The sequence below is a fragment of the Oryzias latipes genome, chromosome 1 (genome assembly GCF_053564925.1).
Source record: "Oryzias latipes strain Hd-rR chromosome 1, Olatipes_Hd-rR_3.1".
NCBI classification, from domain to species: domain Eukaryota; kingdom Metazoa; phylum Chordata; class Actinopteri; order Beloniformes; family Adrianichthyidae; genus Oryzias; species Oryzias latipes.
This window is the reverse complement of record NC_136237.1, coordinates 32,831,675-32,846,375: the sequence shown is the minus strand read 5'-3', so window position 1 is coordinate 32,846,375 and position 14,701 is coordinate 32,831,675. Positions and strand designations below refer to the sequence as shown.

At 44.3% G+C, this 14,701-nt stretch overlaps 1 long non-coding RNA gene across 2 annotated transcripts; it reads left to right on the top strand.

Annotated features, from left to right (window-relative positions):
- The first annotated feature begins 7,126 nt into the window (after nt 1-7,126).
- LOC110014945 (uncharacterized) lies at nt 7,127-14,701 on the top strand. 2 transcript variants are annotated; one of them, XR_002289973.3, is made up of 3 exons: nt 7,213-10,993; nt 11,076-12,021; nt 12,146-14,701. It is a non-coding gene; the product is annotated as an uncharacterized LOC110014945 (long non-coding RNA). The 2 variants fall into 2 exon arrangements; XR_013655459.1 differs by lacking the exon at nt 12,146-14,701 and having other exon boundaries at nt 7,127-10,993; nt 11,076-12,058.

Here is a 14,701-nt window from a genome sequence, read left to right as displayed (position 1 = left end):
CTGAACATCTTATCACAGCTGATAAATCTGAACTGATAGTTTCATTAAAATCAATCATAAAAGTATGGTTCAATCTGCAACTGTGAGCTACAACCAATAGCTGGAATCCATAGTACTTGTCACGTGGCAAGGCAGGTGCTTATTCCACCACCAGAGGGCACCACAGGTTCAGTCCAACACACAAATTTTACCTGACAAATGCCTTAATTGTAACAATGGTAAGGCCTAAAAGAATTCCAATCCATGGGAATTCCAAAACCATTTAGTCTCCATACAGCTTATTTACATGCGGAGACATCCCACTTATGCCTCCTGCACCAAGGAAAGGGAAACCCAGGGACAAATAGACATAAAGCAGGAGGACAAAAGACGCAACTCCTTGAAGGGAAGAAAAAAAGCAGTGCCAGCTCCTATACCAGGGGAAAAGCCTGAACTCCAACAGACAGAAGGTGCAAAAATATAATTAAAATGTATAAAACCCACTCACACACAGACACACAATTGCCCCATGGACCGATAGCACCTGTTTATACAAAGTCCTAATTTACTGGGAGCACCCCAGCCATATGCCTGCAAGCCTTAGCCCAGGGATTTAAACACCCAAAGGATATTGGTTAGAGCAGGATGGAGTTGCTCAGCCAAAAGTGTGCAGGAGTGGCTCGTTCCAGCTGAATCTGACCTGTTGCAGATCAGAGGCAGCAGCGATTGTGACGTGAAGACACCGAGCAGCAATGCAGGCAGCGGAGTGCGCCTAATTTAACACAGTTTTAACCAACACATGCAAGGCATATGGCATGCAACAAAGACACAGCAGTGTGGGAAGAGTAACCAAGGTGCCACTTGTCCTGAGCATTAAATACAACCTGCAGCATTGTAGCCAACGTCTTGTGCTAAGTACACACTGGGCATGTGCTGAACATGGGAGTTTTGTAAGGCTTTTAGAATACGGTGTTCACCAAGGTCTGTCGCTATCCGATACTAGTGCATGTACTCCCAGTTATAAGAGGCTCGATGCGAAATGTCAAAGCAGTGCAAATCTTGCAAATCTTGCTCCAGGCTTTTGCTTTCACACTTGGGGTCATAAAATTAAGGCCGGGCACAAACAGCAACTATTACTTTATCCTTCATGATTGATTATCAACCGGTTGGCACTTCTTTCTTGTTCTGAAAAAGACGCTACCCAAACATCACCACCAAATCCGAGTCCCTTGATTGGTCAAAGTTCAACTGGTTTAACTTTCCACGCACGTTCAATTGCTACACGTTTTGTACATAGACCCCGAAAATGGACTTCAAAACTTTTGTAGCAATGCGTGAACGCAAGAGTTTTGGATTTGGAAGTCCAAAACTCACATATGCACACATTTACATAGACTTTTCATTGTAAGCGGTGACTTGAATGTGCGTTGCTGAGCCTGGTGTGAACGTAAATTACGCTCCTAACCATGAGCAGCCAGGAGGATAGATTCAAGATGTTACCAAACTGGATTGAGAGTGTGTTGGTAAGATACATGGAGGAGATCACAAAAGACATCAACCCTCAATATGTACTTCCAATAAGTCCTCCTGCAAAGCAACTGTTGTTTATAGAGTCAGTTCCTCCAAGAAGGCCTTCAAAACAGTGCAATGGACAGTTTTAGGTTCTGAAACATCCCTTTGACAGACTATACGCAGGGCTTACCAACCCTGTTCCTCATGGGCTACCGCCCTGCAACTAACCCTGCTCAGTAGGTGCTGATGAGCTGGACTGAATCAGCACAGTTTCTGACTGAAAACACCTGATCCAGGTGTGCAGCAATTACTGAAGCAGGGTTAACTGCTCAACAAGCGGGCAGTAGCCCACGAGGAACAGGGTTGGTGACTCCTAAACTACAGTATAAACCCCACCCCTTCTTTCTCGAGCTTTCAAAGATTTAAACACCGCAGAAATCCACACGTCTTGACTATTTATATGGTCACAAATACCCCAATCATGGAAAGAACCAGTTGGATCTTCTGCAAACAGGTCTCCTGAAAATCTTGGTCATAATTTCTTCCTCTTTGTTCTGTAGCTTAGACCTGGAATTCTCTGGCTCTCTTAAAAGCATTGGGTTGGTGTGTTTGGATCTCCTCCACCGTCATGGACGGTCTTTCTAATGGCCTTCTTAACTTGCCTCAACAAGAAATCTAAAGGAAGTTTAGGCTGTGGAATGAACGTCAACAAAAACTGTCTTTAGTTTTGTGCGCTGTGGTCACTTGCAACAAACTGGAACTCCAAACCCTCTTGCCTGTGAAAGGCAAAGCAAAGAGATTTCAGAAGAAATTAGAATTAGAATTAAATTAGAAGAAATATGTCTATGAAGACTCTCATTCATCCAGGTTGATTCCATCATAGTAGTAGGTTTAGGGGCTGTCATCTGGAAGATAGAAGACGTTTCACCTCTTATCCAAAAGGCTTTGTCAATTCTGAATTAGCTGGTGAACGAGCTGGTAAAAACCCTAGCCTTTCTAGACTGTGCAGTGATCATTGGAGATGACAGACAGCTCCAGGTGGAAGTGTACAGGACAAACTAGGCATGATCAGGACTTTACAACACAGAGCCCAGGAGGTGCCCACAAGCTCTGTCAGAACGAAGGAAGAGGAGCAACATGTCCGTCAAGCCCTCCGAACCTGTGGATATCCCAACTGGGCTTTCACCAGATCACAACACACAAGAAAAAAAGACAAGAAGGAACAAGAGCCTAAAGGGAACAGTATTTCAATTCCTTATATCTCAGACCTGTCTAAAAAGCTAAAAAGGATTTTCAGACAACATAGCATCCCAATTTATCTCAAACCAGTTAATACTCTCAGACAAAAACTGGTTTATCCAAAGGGCAAGATTCCTAGCTACAAACAGAGTAAGGTTGTGTACTCTATCCACTGCAAAGAGAACTGCAATGAACAGTATTTGGGAGAAACCAAACAACCTCTACAAAAGCGGCTTTACCAACATCGCAGAGCCAACCCAAGTGGACCTGAGTCTCCAGTGCACCTCCACCTAAAGGCCACAAACCACTCATTCGAGGACAGTGAAGTCAGTGAAGTCCAAATTCTAGCCAGAGAGAAAGGATGGTTTGAGCGAGGAGTGAAAGAAGCCATCTTTGTCAAGAAAGATAAACCTTCTCTTAATAAGAATGGTGGTCTCAGGTTTATTCTTCCATCCATCTACAGCAGTGTTCTGAAACCCAAACAAACCGAACCAGTTCCACCTGGGTTGTTAACAGCTGAAAGAAATGACCAGGTTGGGGAGGGAGTCACTGGCACTCCAACCCCCAGCTGAGGACAAAGGACCTTAACGACCCGAAACCATGTAGTCTAAGTTGACGATACCATCCAGTTTCAGGTCTGACTCCTCCCCAATCCGCATATATACCAGCTCTTTTACCAGCTAATACAGAACTGACAAAGCCTTTTGGATGAGAGGTGAAACGTCTTCTAACTTTAAAAACCAAGTCCAGATGACAACCCCTGAGCCTACTACTGTGATAGAATCAAGCTGGATGAATGAGAGTCTTCATAGACATTGCAGTTTTATTGAAAACATTGGTCAGCACAAAAGCATTCTTTTCTGTTCTGGCAGGGCTCAAGGACAGGAAGATCAAATAGAATTGGCTTAGACTACGTTCACATATAGAACTCCCACCACGCGATGGAAAGGCGTGGGCAGAATCTTAAAGAATGGCTGTCGCCACCCGATTTTTTTGAAAAATCATTGCCGTGGTCATGAATGTAGAAGACTGCTGTCAGGCGTCAGTCAGTCAGGAGGAGATGACGCCATTATTAAATCAGGCTGCCACAGGGCAGTGGCAGCGGCAGCTGGCCGGCGATTTTAAATGTTTCCAGACGGCGGCTGTCTATATCAAGTTCCACCAGCTGCGCAGTAGCCCCGGGGTATATATTAAAACTAGGCTGTTCTGCACCACCGGTCATTCGCAACTCAGATTTTTTATACATCATGATCTTGACAATTTACTACTTTTTTGACAACATGCCTCCCAAGAAGCCCAGCAAGGAAAAGAGTGCTTGCACTGATACCGTACAATTTCTGACACTCGAACTGTGGCAGTGGAACGGGGGCAGGGGGGTGGCTGGAGGGGGCCAGTGTAAAATCGGCCAATCATCAAACGATTTTGAGGACCTTGGAGAACCTCCTAGCAATTGATTATCGCGCTGCTGCCTTCCAGCCACCGCACAACTTCCAAATGTGCCCGGGCAGCCACTAACCGATGTGTAAAAATTGTCCGGTAGGCGTAAAATTGGCACTTGTCCTTAAAAGTTTGATTTCCACCACGTGGCATGTAAAAATGCCATTGCGTCTCCTGATTGCAAATGCCGCTGTGAGGGCACTTGCCGGGTTTTCTGAAAAACCTGTATTTGTGACCGTGAAATTGAAAAAGCTGGAAGATCTTCCATGAAAGCAGCAGATGAGATACTGTTGTCCTTCAGTAGCACATAAGTCATCTAAGATCAGTAGAATCCACATTGGTGCAAGAGCCTGCTCAACTTGCCATTGTGAACCACTTCAGTTTTTAAGGCAGCATGACAACTGAAGGACTTCCTGTACAATTTACTAAAACTGACCCTTACAAAACAGTAGTACCTCAAAAAACACAAACAGTTTTAGCAAACAGCGTAGACCCATGCAAGGACTTGGACAGGCTACATGCATGCCCCAAGAGACATAGAACTGTGGGACAAGGAAACTGTGCACCACTTGTGCTGAGCATAAAATAAAGCAGCATAGAAAACAAGGCTTTAAGCTACTGACTTGTCTGGAAGACAGACCCAAAATTCAACCTAACTGGCTTGAAACTTCGCTGGTGTGACAAAATAGAATTTGTCATAATAAATTTGCCAAATGAAAACACATCAATTTTGAAAAAAAACTTGTATTTATCAAAAGAAAAAGTTGTGTTGCGCGTGGAGGAGGTCCTTTTTGAGGCATATTAAAATTGACATTTCACGAAACAGCAATGGAAACCCTGTTTTCTAATTGAATGAGTCGTGACAAACAACTCTGCCCAGGTAGCCACTTCCTTAACCCGCCGGGGCCACAGAGTTGGAAGAGATTGTCCTGGCTACTATTGGGCGAAGGAGGGATACTCCCTGGACAGCTGGCCTACTTGCAAGGCCCATGGGGCTGGAGCGATCACTCCAGCTACCCCAGGGAGGCTGGCTGAACAGCATAGCTGGAGCGATAATGCTCGCTCTGCTGTGCGGCGGAGCTCGTTTCCTTGTTATGTCGGCAGCCGGGTGGCTGGCCGACAGACAAAGAGCCACTGTGGGATGGAAAGGCAGCCAGCTTGGGCCTCCTAAATCTTATGATATTTTTCTTATTTTTATCGAGACAATAATAAAAAGACCCTCTAGTTTGATTCTTGTTTTTATTTTTTCTCTCTCAAACTAATGTGGCCATCTGACTGTGTCACAGAGTCATGGAAGTAGGGAAGCCAAGACCATACAGGGCCCCACCGGAGAAGGACGCCCACAGCCCCCAGATGAGCGCCCCACCACCACCCAGGAGTTCCGGGCATCCCCCCGCCCCAACCCCAGGTACCTCAAACCCCAGGACCCCCCAAGGGAGACCCGCTCCGCACTCCAGGCAGCCACCCACCCGGCCCACGGTTGGTCCAGGGAGGAGCAAGGCAGGGGCCCGCCGCCCCCGCCCAGGAGGGGGGAACCCCGGGGAAAAAAGGGTGGCCCACAAGGGGTGTTATAAATATGCCCCGACCAGGCTCGGCCACTGTTGGAAGTTTGGCGGGGCCCAGCGCTCAGGGGCAAGGACCAGGACCCACCCCCCAGGGACACGAACACCCCCGGCTCAGGTGTAATATGAACCCCCCCCCACCGTGCGGAGAGAGCACCGCCGGGCCCAGGGAGCCGGCACCCAGGGAACACGGCCGCCGTCGCCAAGGGGCCCGCACCCCCCACCAGGGAAGGGGTAGGGGACAGATGGACCCAGGTCCCACCTTCCTTGCAAAATGTGTGTGCGTGTATGTGTGTTTTAGAGGGTGTGTGTGCATGTGTGTGTGTTTATGTTGGAATGTATATATTGAAGGGGGAGGGGTGTGTGTACTAAGGGGGGTGCAGTTAAAATTGGCGAGTAAGGCACTAAGGGGACATCTCCTGATTACTCACAGTGAAGTCCCCTCACCCTCCCCACCAAGGGGCCCTAAATGTCTAAGGTGCGGTTAAAATTGGCGGGTAGGGTGCCAGGAGGACATCTGCTGCTTGCTTGCAGTGATGTCCAAGCACCCCCCCTACCAAGGACCCTACATGTCTAAGGTGCAAATAAAACCGAAAGAGGGGGGGCCCACTCCATACGGCAACCATAGGAGGGGGACCACTGCCAAGTAGCCCCCCCCCAAGGCGCATCGCAGGCTAGACCCCCCACCCCCTCACCCTAATATGAGGTTATATGAGGAAGGGTGTAAGTTGGGGACAGCTGGTAGACTGTCCCCCGGTGGTCAAACAGCTGTCCCCCAGCCCCCCCCCCAGCAAAGGGGCCAGGGCCACCCAGCCCAGGGGCCCCACCCCCGGAGGCGCCGACACCCCAGGCCCGGCACCACCCACCCCACACAGAGAGAGAGGAGCCAGAAAGCGTCGCCCCCCCCGGAGCAAGCCCAGGCCCCCACCCCCAGACGCCGGCCCTAGAGGAGCTCTGGTCAGGCCTTGACGGGACCGAGGAGGCCAACCGGCCGAGGCAACCACTGATTGCCTCAGCGGAGACCCCCGACCCGTTAGCCCCCCCGACCCGTACCAATAATGGCCCCCCCTCCCCCCCCCCCAGAACGCCCCCCCACAGGACAGGGCCGACAAGCCCCCCACCCCACCCCACCCCAGACCCCGCAGCCGAAGCGGATGACACCCAGAGCGTTTGTCCTGTCGAGAGGGTTGACCCGTCCCGTCCCAGAGCCAGGGAAGGGCCAATCCCAGCCCCAGGTGCAGATGGGCAGCCCATCCAGGGCCGCTGGGCCCCCCCCGAGCAGGGCCCCCCGCCAACCCCCCCCAGCACAGGCAAAGGGACCACCCCCCCAAGCCAAGCCAGACCACCCCCCCACCCCCCCACCACGCACCCCCACACCCAAGCCCAGAGGACCATGCAGCGCCCCAGCCCGCCCCACCCAGGCACCGGACCCGACCCCCCGACCAACGGAGCCCCCACCGCCCCCGCCAGGCACCGGAGGCCCCGACCCCCACCCCAAACCACGGCTGAAGGGCAAGGAGCAGCGACGACCAAGCCCCCCACCCCCTCAGTCATGGAGTCAACCACAGGAGACCAGAGAGACTGAATTCTTTCAAAGTTACTTGAGCTTTGGGCTGACATTTTTTCCAAGCTGATATGATCAAACAGCAGATTTCTGTGTTGACTTATGTTTATATTTTTCTTGTTTTTCCAATTTATTAAAATAGTTTTTTTGGCAATACAAAGAGTTATGAAAATGATAGATGCTAATCCTTCTTCTATATCGATGGCACTCATGTCACCAAGCACACAAAGTGACGGTGAGGCCATGATTGAAACCTTAAGCCAGACTGAAAAATCGGCACATACCTGCTGCCAGAGAGCCTGGACAGGAGTGCAGAACCACAGTGCGTGCATGTAGCTGTCGCGTAGATTATTATCACAGTGCTCGCAAATGTCTGAATTACTGAGACCCATCTTGAACATCCTCTGTCCAGTGTAGTAAATTCTGTGAAGAGTTTTGAGATGGATTAGCTGCAGATTTGGACTTTTTGTCAGTTTAAAGGTGTTTAGACAGAGTTCTGACCAGAAGCTTTCATCTGTGCTGATGCTCAAATCTGCATCCCATTTTGTTGTTGGAAGGGCAATATTGTTATCTAAATTACATAAAAGTTTGTATATTTTGGAGAGAGTTCTATTCATTGAAAATTTAATCAAAGTGGTAACTACATCTGATAGCTTTAAATCGTCGTCTTTATATTTATACTTTTTAGTAATACTTGATTTAAGTTGCTGATATTCCAAGAAGTTATTTATTCCATGTTTGTCTTGAAGTTCCTGGGGAGTTATGAATCTTCTATCAATAATTACGTGCTCTAGTTGTTTTATGCCCCCTGCTTGCCAAGCTGGGAAGTGAATCATTTTTTTGTTAATAAGGATGTCCGGGTTGTTCCAGATGGGTGTCATTTTGCACGGTTGAATTGATGATTTTGATATTTTGAGAAATTCCCACCAGGCTGTTAAAGTGGCATTTATATTAATGCTTTTGAAACAATCCTGTTTTTTAACTGTTTGGCTAATAAATGGTAGCTGTGACAGGTTGATCATTCCACATAACGCCTGTTCCAAGTCTAACCATGAGTTGGTTTCTGGATTATTTTTTAACCATTTTAAGATGTATTGTAATCTATTTGCAAGAAAGTATTTGTGGAAGTTAGGTAATTCTAATCCTCCACAGCTTTTTGCAGATTTTAAAGTTTTTAGACTAATTCTTGCAGGCTTGTTGTTCCATAGAAAGCTTGATATGGATGAGTCTAATGTTTTGAACCATTTTAATGGCGGTTGTGTGGGAATCATTGAGAAGAGATAATTAACCTTGGGTAAGATTTTCATTTTAACCGTGGCTACCTTGCCCATAAGGGACAGAGGCAGGTTGGTCCAGCGTGTTAGACTGTCCTGTATGCTTTTCAGTAATGGGGTGTGGTTTAGCTGCACCAGTTCTGATAGTTTGGGGGGAAAGTAGATACCCAGATATTTGATATTTCCTGTTTTAACTGGAATTGTGAGTCTTTGTTCCATATTCCTGTTGAGTGGTAATAAAACAGACTTATTCCAATTAATGGAATAGTCTGATATGGAGGAGAATTCATTTATGATCATTGCTGTTTCATTTACAGAATGTAAATTCCTTAAAAACAGTAATATGTCATCCGCATAAAGACTAATTTTATGATGGCTGTGTTTGGTTTTTATTCCTATAATGCTCTCATTCTGTCTTATTGCTGCAGCTAAAGGCTCAATGAATATAGCAAAAAGAGAAGGAGAGAGTGGGCAGCCCTGTCTGGTTCCTCTTCCAAGAAAAAACCTGTTTGAAGTCTGTTTATTAGTTCTAACTGATGCATTGGGGTTGTGATATAATATTTTGATCCAATTGATGAATGCTTCTTCAAAACCAAACTTATGGAGGGCGGCAATAAGGAACTTCCAATTTACTCTGTCAAAGGCTTTTTCAGCATCCAGCGATAGTACCGTCATTTCCTGGTTTTCAATGGTGGCAAAGTCTATTATATTAACTAGTCTACGGACATTATCATCCGAGTGTCTGCCTTTGATGAATCCATTTTGGTCTAAGTGAATTATGTGAGGAGTGATTTTTTCTATTCTCTGTGCTAGTGCTTTGCAGATAATTTTTACATCTGCATTGATTAGAGAAATAGGGCGATAGCTTGAAGGACTAGTGGGATCTTTGTCTGGTTTTAGAAGAAGAATTATGTTGGCTGAGTTCATGTTAGGTGGCATTGATTGGCTCTCATTAATAGATGTGACCGTTTTATAAAATGTTGGTGCCAGTTGTTCCCAGAATTCTTTATAAAACTCAGCAGGAAAGCCGTCAGGCCCTGGTGCTTTACCATTAGGCATAAGTAACAGAGCTTCATGAAGTTCAGACAACGAGAGCGGAGAATCTAAGTTTGTGATTTGATCCTCATTTAGCCTGGGTAGGTTTACATTATTAAGAAATGAGTCAATACTTTGCTCTGACGGATTGATCTGCGGTGTGTACAAGTTTTTATAAAAGTTTTCAAATGCGTTATTAATCTTGACCGGGTCATGAGTGACATTTCCTGTTTGGTCAACTTCCCCTTTCCAACAATTGAGCAAGCAGATCAGAGCTGAAGGAATGTTGTGTTGGACAGATTTTACTATTACAAAAGGGGTTTGTGAATCTTCTGACACACAGGGTGTTTATTTGTATAAACCCCTTTTGTTTTTGAGGCTAAGCTTTGTTTATTATAATTCTGTTTGTATGCATTTCTTGTGCGATTGCACGGGGAAAAAAAATAAAGGTGGAGAGTGGGATGTTAGAGATGGGGCATAAGGGGTTAAGATGAGGGAGATAGGAGGGGGCGGTTGATAATACAGAGTCATAACGTAAGAGTGTCATAAGTAAATTGCATGACTCAATTCTCACATACACACACTTGGAGACATGATTTCCAATGCTTTTACAAGTTTTTTTTTTCAAAATAAATAAATCCTCCATGTCTGTCTGGATCACCTTTTATGTGGACTAATTCTAGTTGGGTATTATTGTAAATATGCTAACGTGGCTGACGACTAGCATGTAGCGTGTCACAAACAAGTTTTAGAATAACTGAACGCAGTTAATAAAGTCTGACTGCCAAACTATGTCTCGCTTAATGCACCTTACAGTTTATTGCACCTTATATTTGACAAAAGTTCCTAAATAGACCATTCATTGACGTCGCATTTTATGATCGAGTATACCCGTTGTCCGCAAAATATGGTACTTAAAAATGTAGGCATTGACTGTAACAAAATGCAGAATTCATTACACATTTAAATTTTTAAGAAAACTCTACTCTCAAAGTTTTTTCACATATAAATCATTAAAAAAAAAAAATTTAAATAATGCATTTTTTACAGTATAGCTTTCCTAACGTAGCTTTGCTGTTGCGTTTTGAGCAACAAAATACGTATGAACCTGCTTTTTCTGAGCTACAAAAACATTGATTTACATTTAAAAATTTTGCAAATTGTTTTTCCTTAAGAAACTAAGAAAATTCAGTTAATAACTAAAGCTATGTCAGTCACATTTTAAGTTAAAACCTATGAACTGTCATGGTGCCTCTGGCCCTCTCTCCTCCCCCTCCCCTCTCTGCTCTGCTCCTGACTCGTCCCAGCTGTGACCACTCAACTCATCAACATCCAGACCTACTTTAGGAGATCCAGTTCCAGCATTCATCGCCAGTTCGTCGCCCCTGATGGTGCATAGTCTGGTCACTAAGCTAACTTCTTTTCTCATGTGTTTTTGCTCCTTGCTAATTCTTGTTTACGCCTTGCCTACAGGACTACAAATCCACAAGTGGTCACCTGAGTCTCATTACTCCCAGAGCAGCAGTTTCCTCACGGAATTTCCTGGAAACACCAAGCCAAATCTAGACTTCCAGCCACGCCACGAGCCACGAATAAGCCTCGAGTCCCGCCACAACTTCATGCCACTTCAAGACCTCCTGCCTCACCAGGACTTCAAACCACGCCAGAAAATAAACTCTTACTTACCTCACTATTCACCTGTTTTCCTTCCGGGATCCACCGCCCTGGTCTGCCCCGCCTAGCAAGCCATGACGTGAACAACATAATTCTGCTTAAGATGAGTTGAATACATTTTTGCACTACTAATGTATTTGTGTCTATCTAAAATGTTTTATAATCTAAAACAAGACTGAACAAAATGAATATTTGCTTAATTTAGCATCAAGCTGTATCTCCCTTCAGATAGGGAACATCTTGGCCGCTGACTGTATATGAGAACTGGACTAAGTGATTGGGACATCACTCATAAAAAATACCTTACGTCTGGCTCCAACCAATTGAAGCCAATATGGTCGCCATTTTTTCATGATCCAGATGCCACCATGTTGTGGTCACCGAAGTGCAAACACAAATAAAAATGTAGCAATATGTTTTAAATAGTGGAGCTAATTCTTTTGCATAAAATTCCCGATATGTATGATAGATGATCCTGAACCCAATGCCAGCTAAACAAAATGCCCTAACATGAGGAAAAACAACACACACACACACACACAAAAAAAACTTTGTCCTTTTTTTCTACCCTCCCCCACCAATAATAGAAATGGTATATGCCAGTGAGTTTCCATGACCACAGCGCCTGAGCATTGGGGTGTGACCTCGTTTCAAAGGAAAATCCAAGTCTCCACCTTCTGTTCCAAATTTAACGCAAACCAGACGTACCAAATGTTGCAGTTCCACCAGAATCAACTGGAGACAGGTCTGTTTAGTTTGCTTTCAACAGCATTTTTCTTTTTTTTTTAAAAACATGTTTTTTTTTATTATTCATTTCAACCATGGAGGGAATGTTTTTTTAGAGTTGTGGTTTTTTTGTTTTTTTGCAGGTGGGTGGATGCATTGGTGGATCCAACAGAGCTTCTCGTTTGATTTTGTCCCATTTTGAAAGTCGTTTCTATGAATGAATGTTTGTTGAATTGGGTGGAGGTGCGTTTAACTCTGTTGTCCAAAATAAATAATTCAAACTTAAATTCTTAAATCATCTTGTTTACATTTGTAATTTTTTTTACTGGATGTCAACAAAATCTTTGCTGAGATAATGTACACGTTCATGTTCTTGTCCAAATGAATTTTAATTGACTCTTTGTATTGTCCACATAGAAAATGTAGCCAGATGGCTCTGTTGTCTGTGTGTCGGATGGCGTGTGGGAAACCAGGCTTAGTTTCCCAGGGGGCACGATGAGCTTCATCCAGTGTCGATCCTTGGACAAGCCCCTTCACACTATTGCCAAACTACGTAGCAACAAGAGGGCTCAAGTCTGCATCTCCTTGTGCCAGTCCCTAGCTCAGATATTGTATCAGGAAGGTCATCCAGTGCAAAAATCTCTGCTAAACCACCTGTGCGACTTTGTGGAAGCTGATTTGCAATTTCCACATGAAAAATGTCATATTTCAGTTGGGCTACTCTGGACACTGCAATTCTGCAGCTTCTCCCACCTGTTTGGTGTGTGCATGGCTCTGATTGGCCACAACGAAACATGACTTTGCCCTGAGCCAGTCGTAATTACTTACCCTGTTACCACTTCCGACAGAAAGAGACTTGGATGCACAGCCCTTCATTGATTGAGAGGGTCTGGTGCTCAGAGCTAAGGATTTTTGAGTAATACTCAGAAATGGAGCAAAAATACCGCTTTGGGTTTGTTTTTGTGAGAAATTAATATAATACACTAATAATATAAAAAATTTAATTTTGCATGACATAGCCCCTTTAAAACCCTTTGATTCCTGAATTGATTTCACTTTTCAAATTAAGGTTATTTTGGGGGTGACGTGGTTTTATGCATATTTACATCGATAGGCGCCAGTGATTTTAGGACAATTTAGGATGAACAAACAGCTTGAGATTTTAGACAAAATCCAAAGCATAGGGAAAAAAACACATGTGGATAGCACATGAAAAATTCTCACAGGAAGGCCAAGTTTCATTGTCTGAGGCAAAAGTGTCAACAACCACGCACCATGCTCCGAAAAAGGAATCAAAACTACACCACACTTAAGCCCTTGTGTTTTGTGGTTTTAACTCCACAGGCAATTTATTGGTTCCCTAGAGAAAGGAAATGCTTTACCTCCTGTATTATGCATCAATAAAATGCTTACGTTTATAGTGAAGCTATTTATCACGCTAATTACATTGCACTAAAACCCACAGAAAAGAACCAGCACACTTTAGAGGAGCTAAATTGAGGTAGGGGCACAGAAAAAAAGAGATTTTGCCAGTAATATGTTGTTCTTTTCTGAAAATTGACTTTTTACATTTTTTCATTAATTTTTTTAAAGTTTGTAATTCAGTAAGAGCTTTTGTTATTGAAATGTACACAATCAGTGATAGGTGTTTTTTAATAGAATGCTCATCATGTAGAGTGAAACTTAAAATGTTATTAAAAGTTAACTAATGTAATGATGAAAAATGTGAGAAAAGCAAAGAGGCAAAAACTGCCTCACTCCCTCCTCCTCTTTTGGAATGGTACAACCCAGAATTCTCCCATAAGTTCCTAGAATGTGGGTGTGGCTTGGTGGCAGCATTTGTTAGGGCTGTGATGCAATGCGACTGTGAGTGACTCACCCATGCCCGATATTTATTTATTCCTAACACAAACATATATGAAAAGAAAAAAATATGATCGGTTGAATACCAAATAAGGTCAACTACTCTACGTGGTTGACAGAATACAAGAAAACCAGATTTGTCTTTTTTGTCTTTTGTCCGCCCTGTGGGATTAAAAGTAAATCAATCTTGCAATCACCTAATGTTTTTTTCTTTTTTCAAACACCTTAAGTGAAGATGTGAAGCCAAATACCTAAGATGTAAAAGGCTTAGAACTACCTCTTCCACTACTACTTTATTATAGATTATAATACATCTTAAAATGGTTGAAAAACAATCCAGAAACCAACTCATGGATGGACTTGAACAGGCGTTATGTGGAAGAATCAATCTGTCAGATCTACCATTTATTAGCCAAACAATAAAAAAAAAACAGGACTGCTTCCAAAGTAGTAATATAAACAGCACTATAACAGCCTGGTGGGAATTTCTGTGTCAAAGTGTCAAACTCTTCACTTCAACCGAACAAAATGACACCCCTCTGGAACAACTCTTACAAACAAAAAAAATATTACAGTTCCCAGCTTGGCAAGCAGGGGGCGTAACACTATAGAAGACTTAATTATTGGTAGAAAAATTCACAACACCCTAGGAACATCAAGAAAAACATGTCCCCTACCCCATCCCTGGTAGTGGGTACTGGGCGCTTGGCAACGGCGGCCGTGTTCTCTGGGTGCTGGCTTTCTGGGCCCGGCAACCCTCTCTCCACACAGGGAGAGGGATCCCTGATTTCTCTGGCAAGGCCAAGAGCCGGAGATCACATCACATCTCAGCCGGG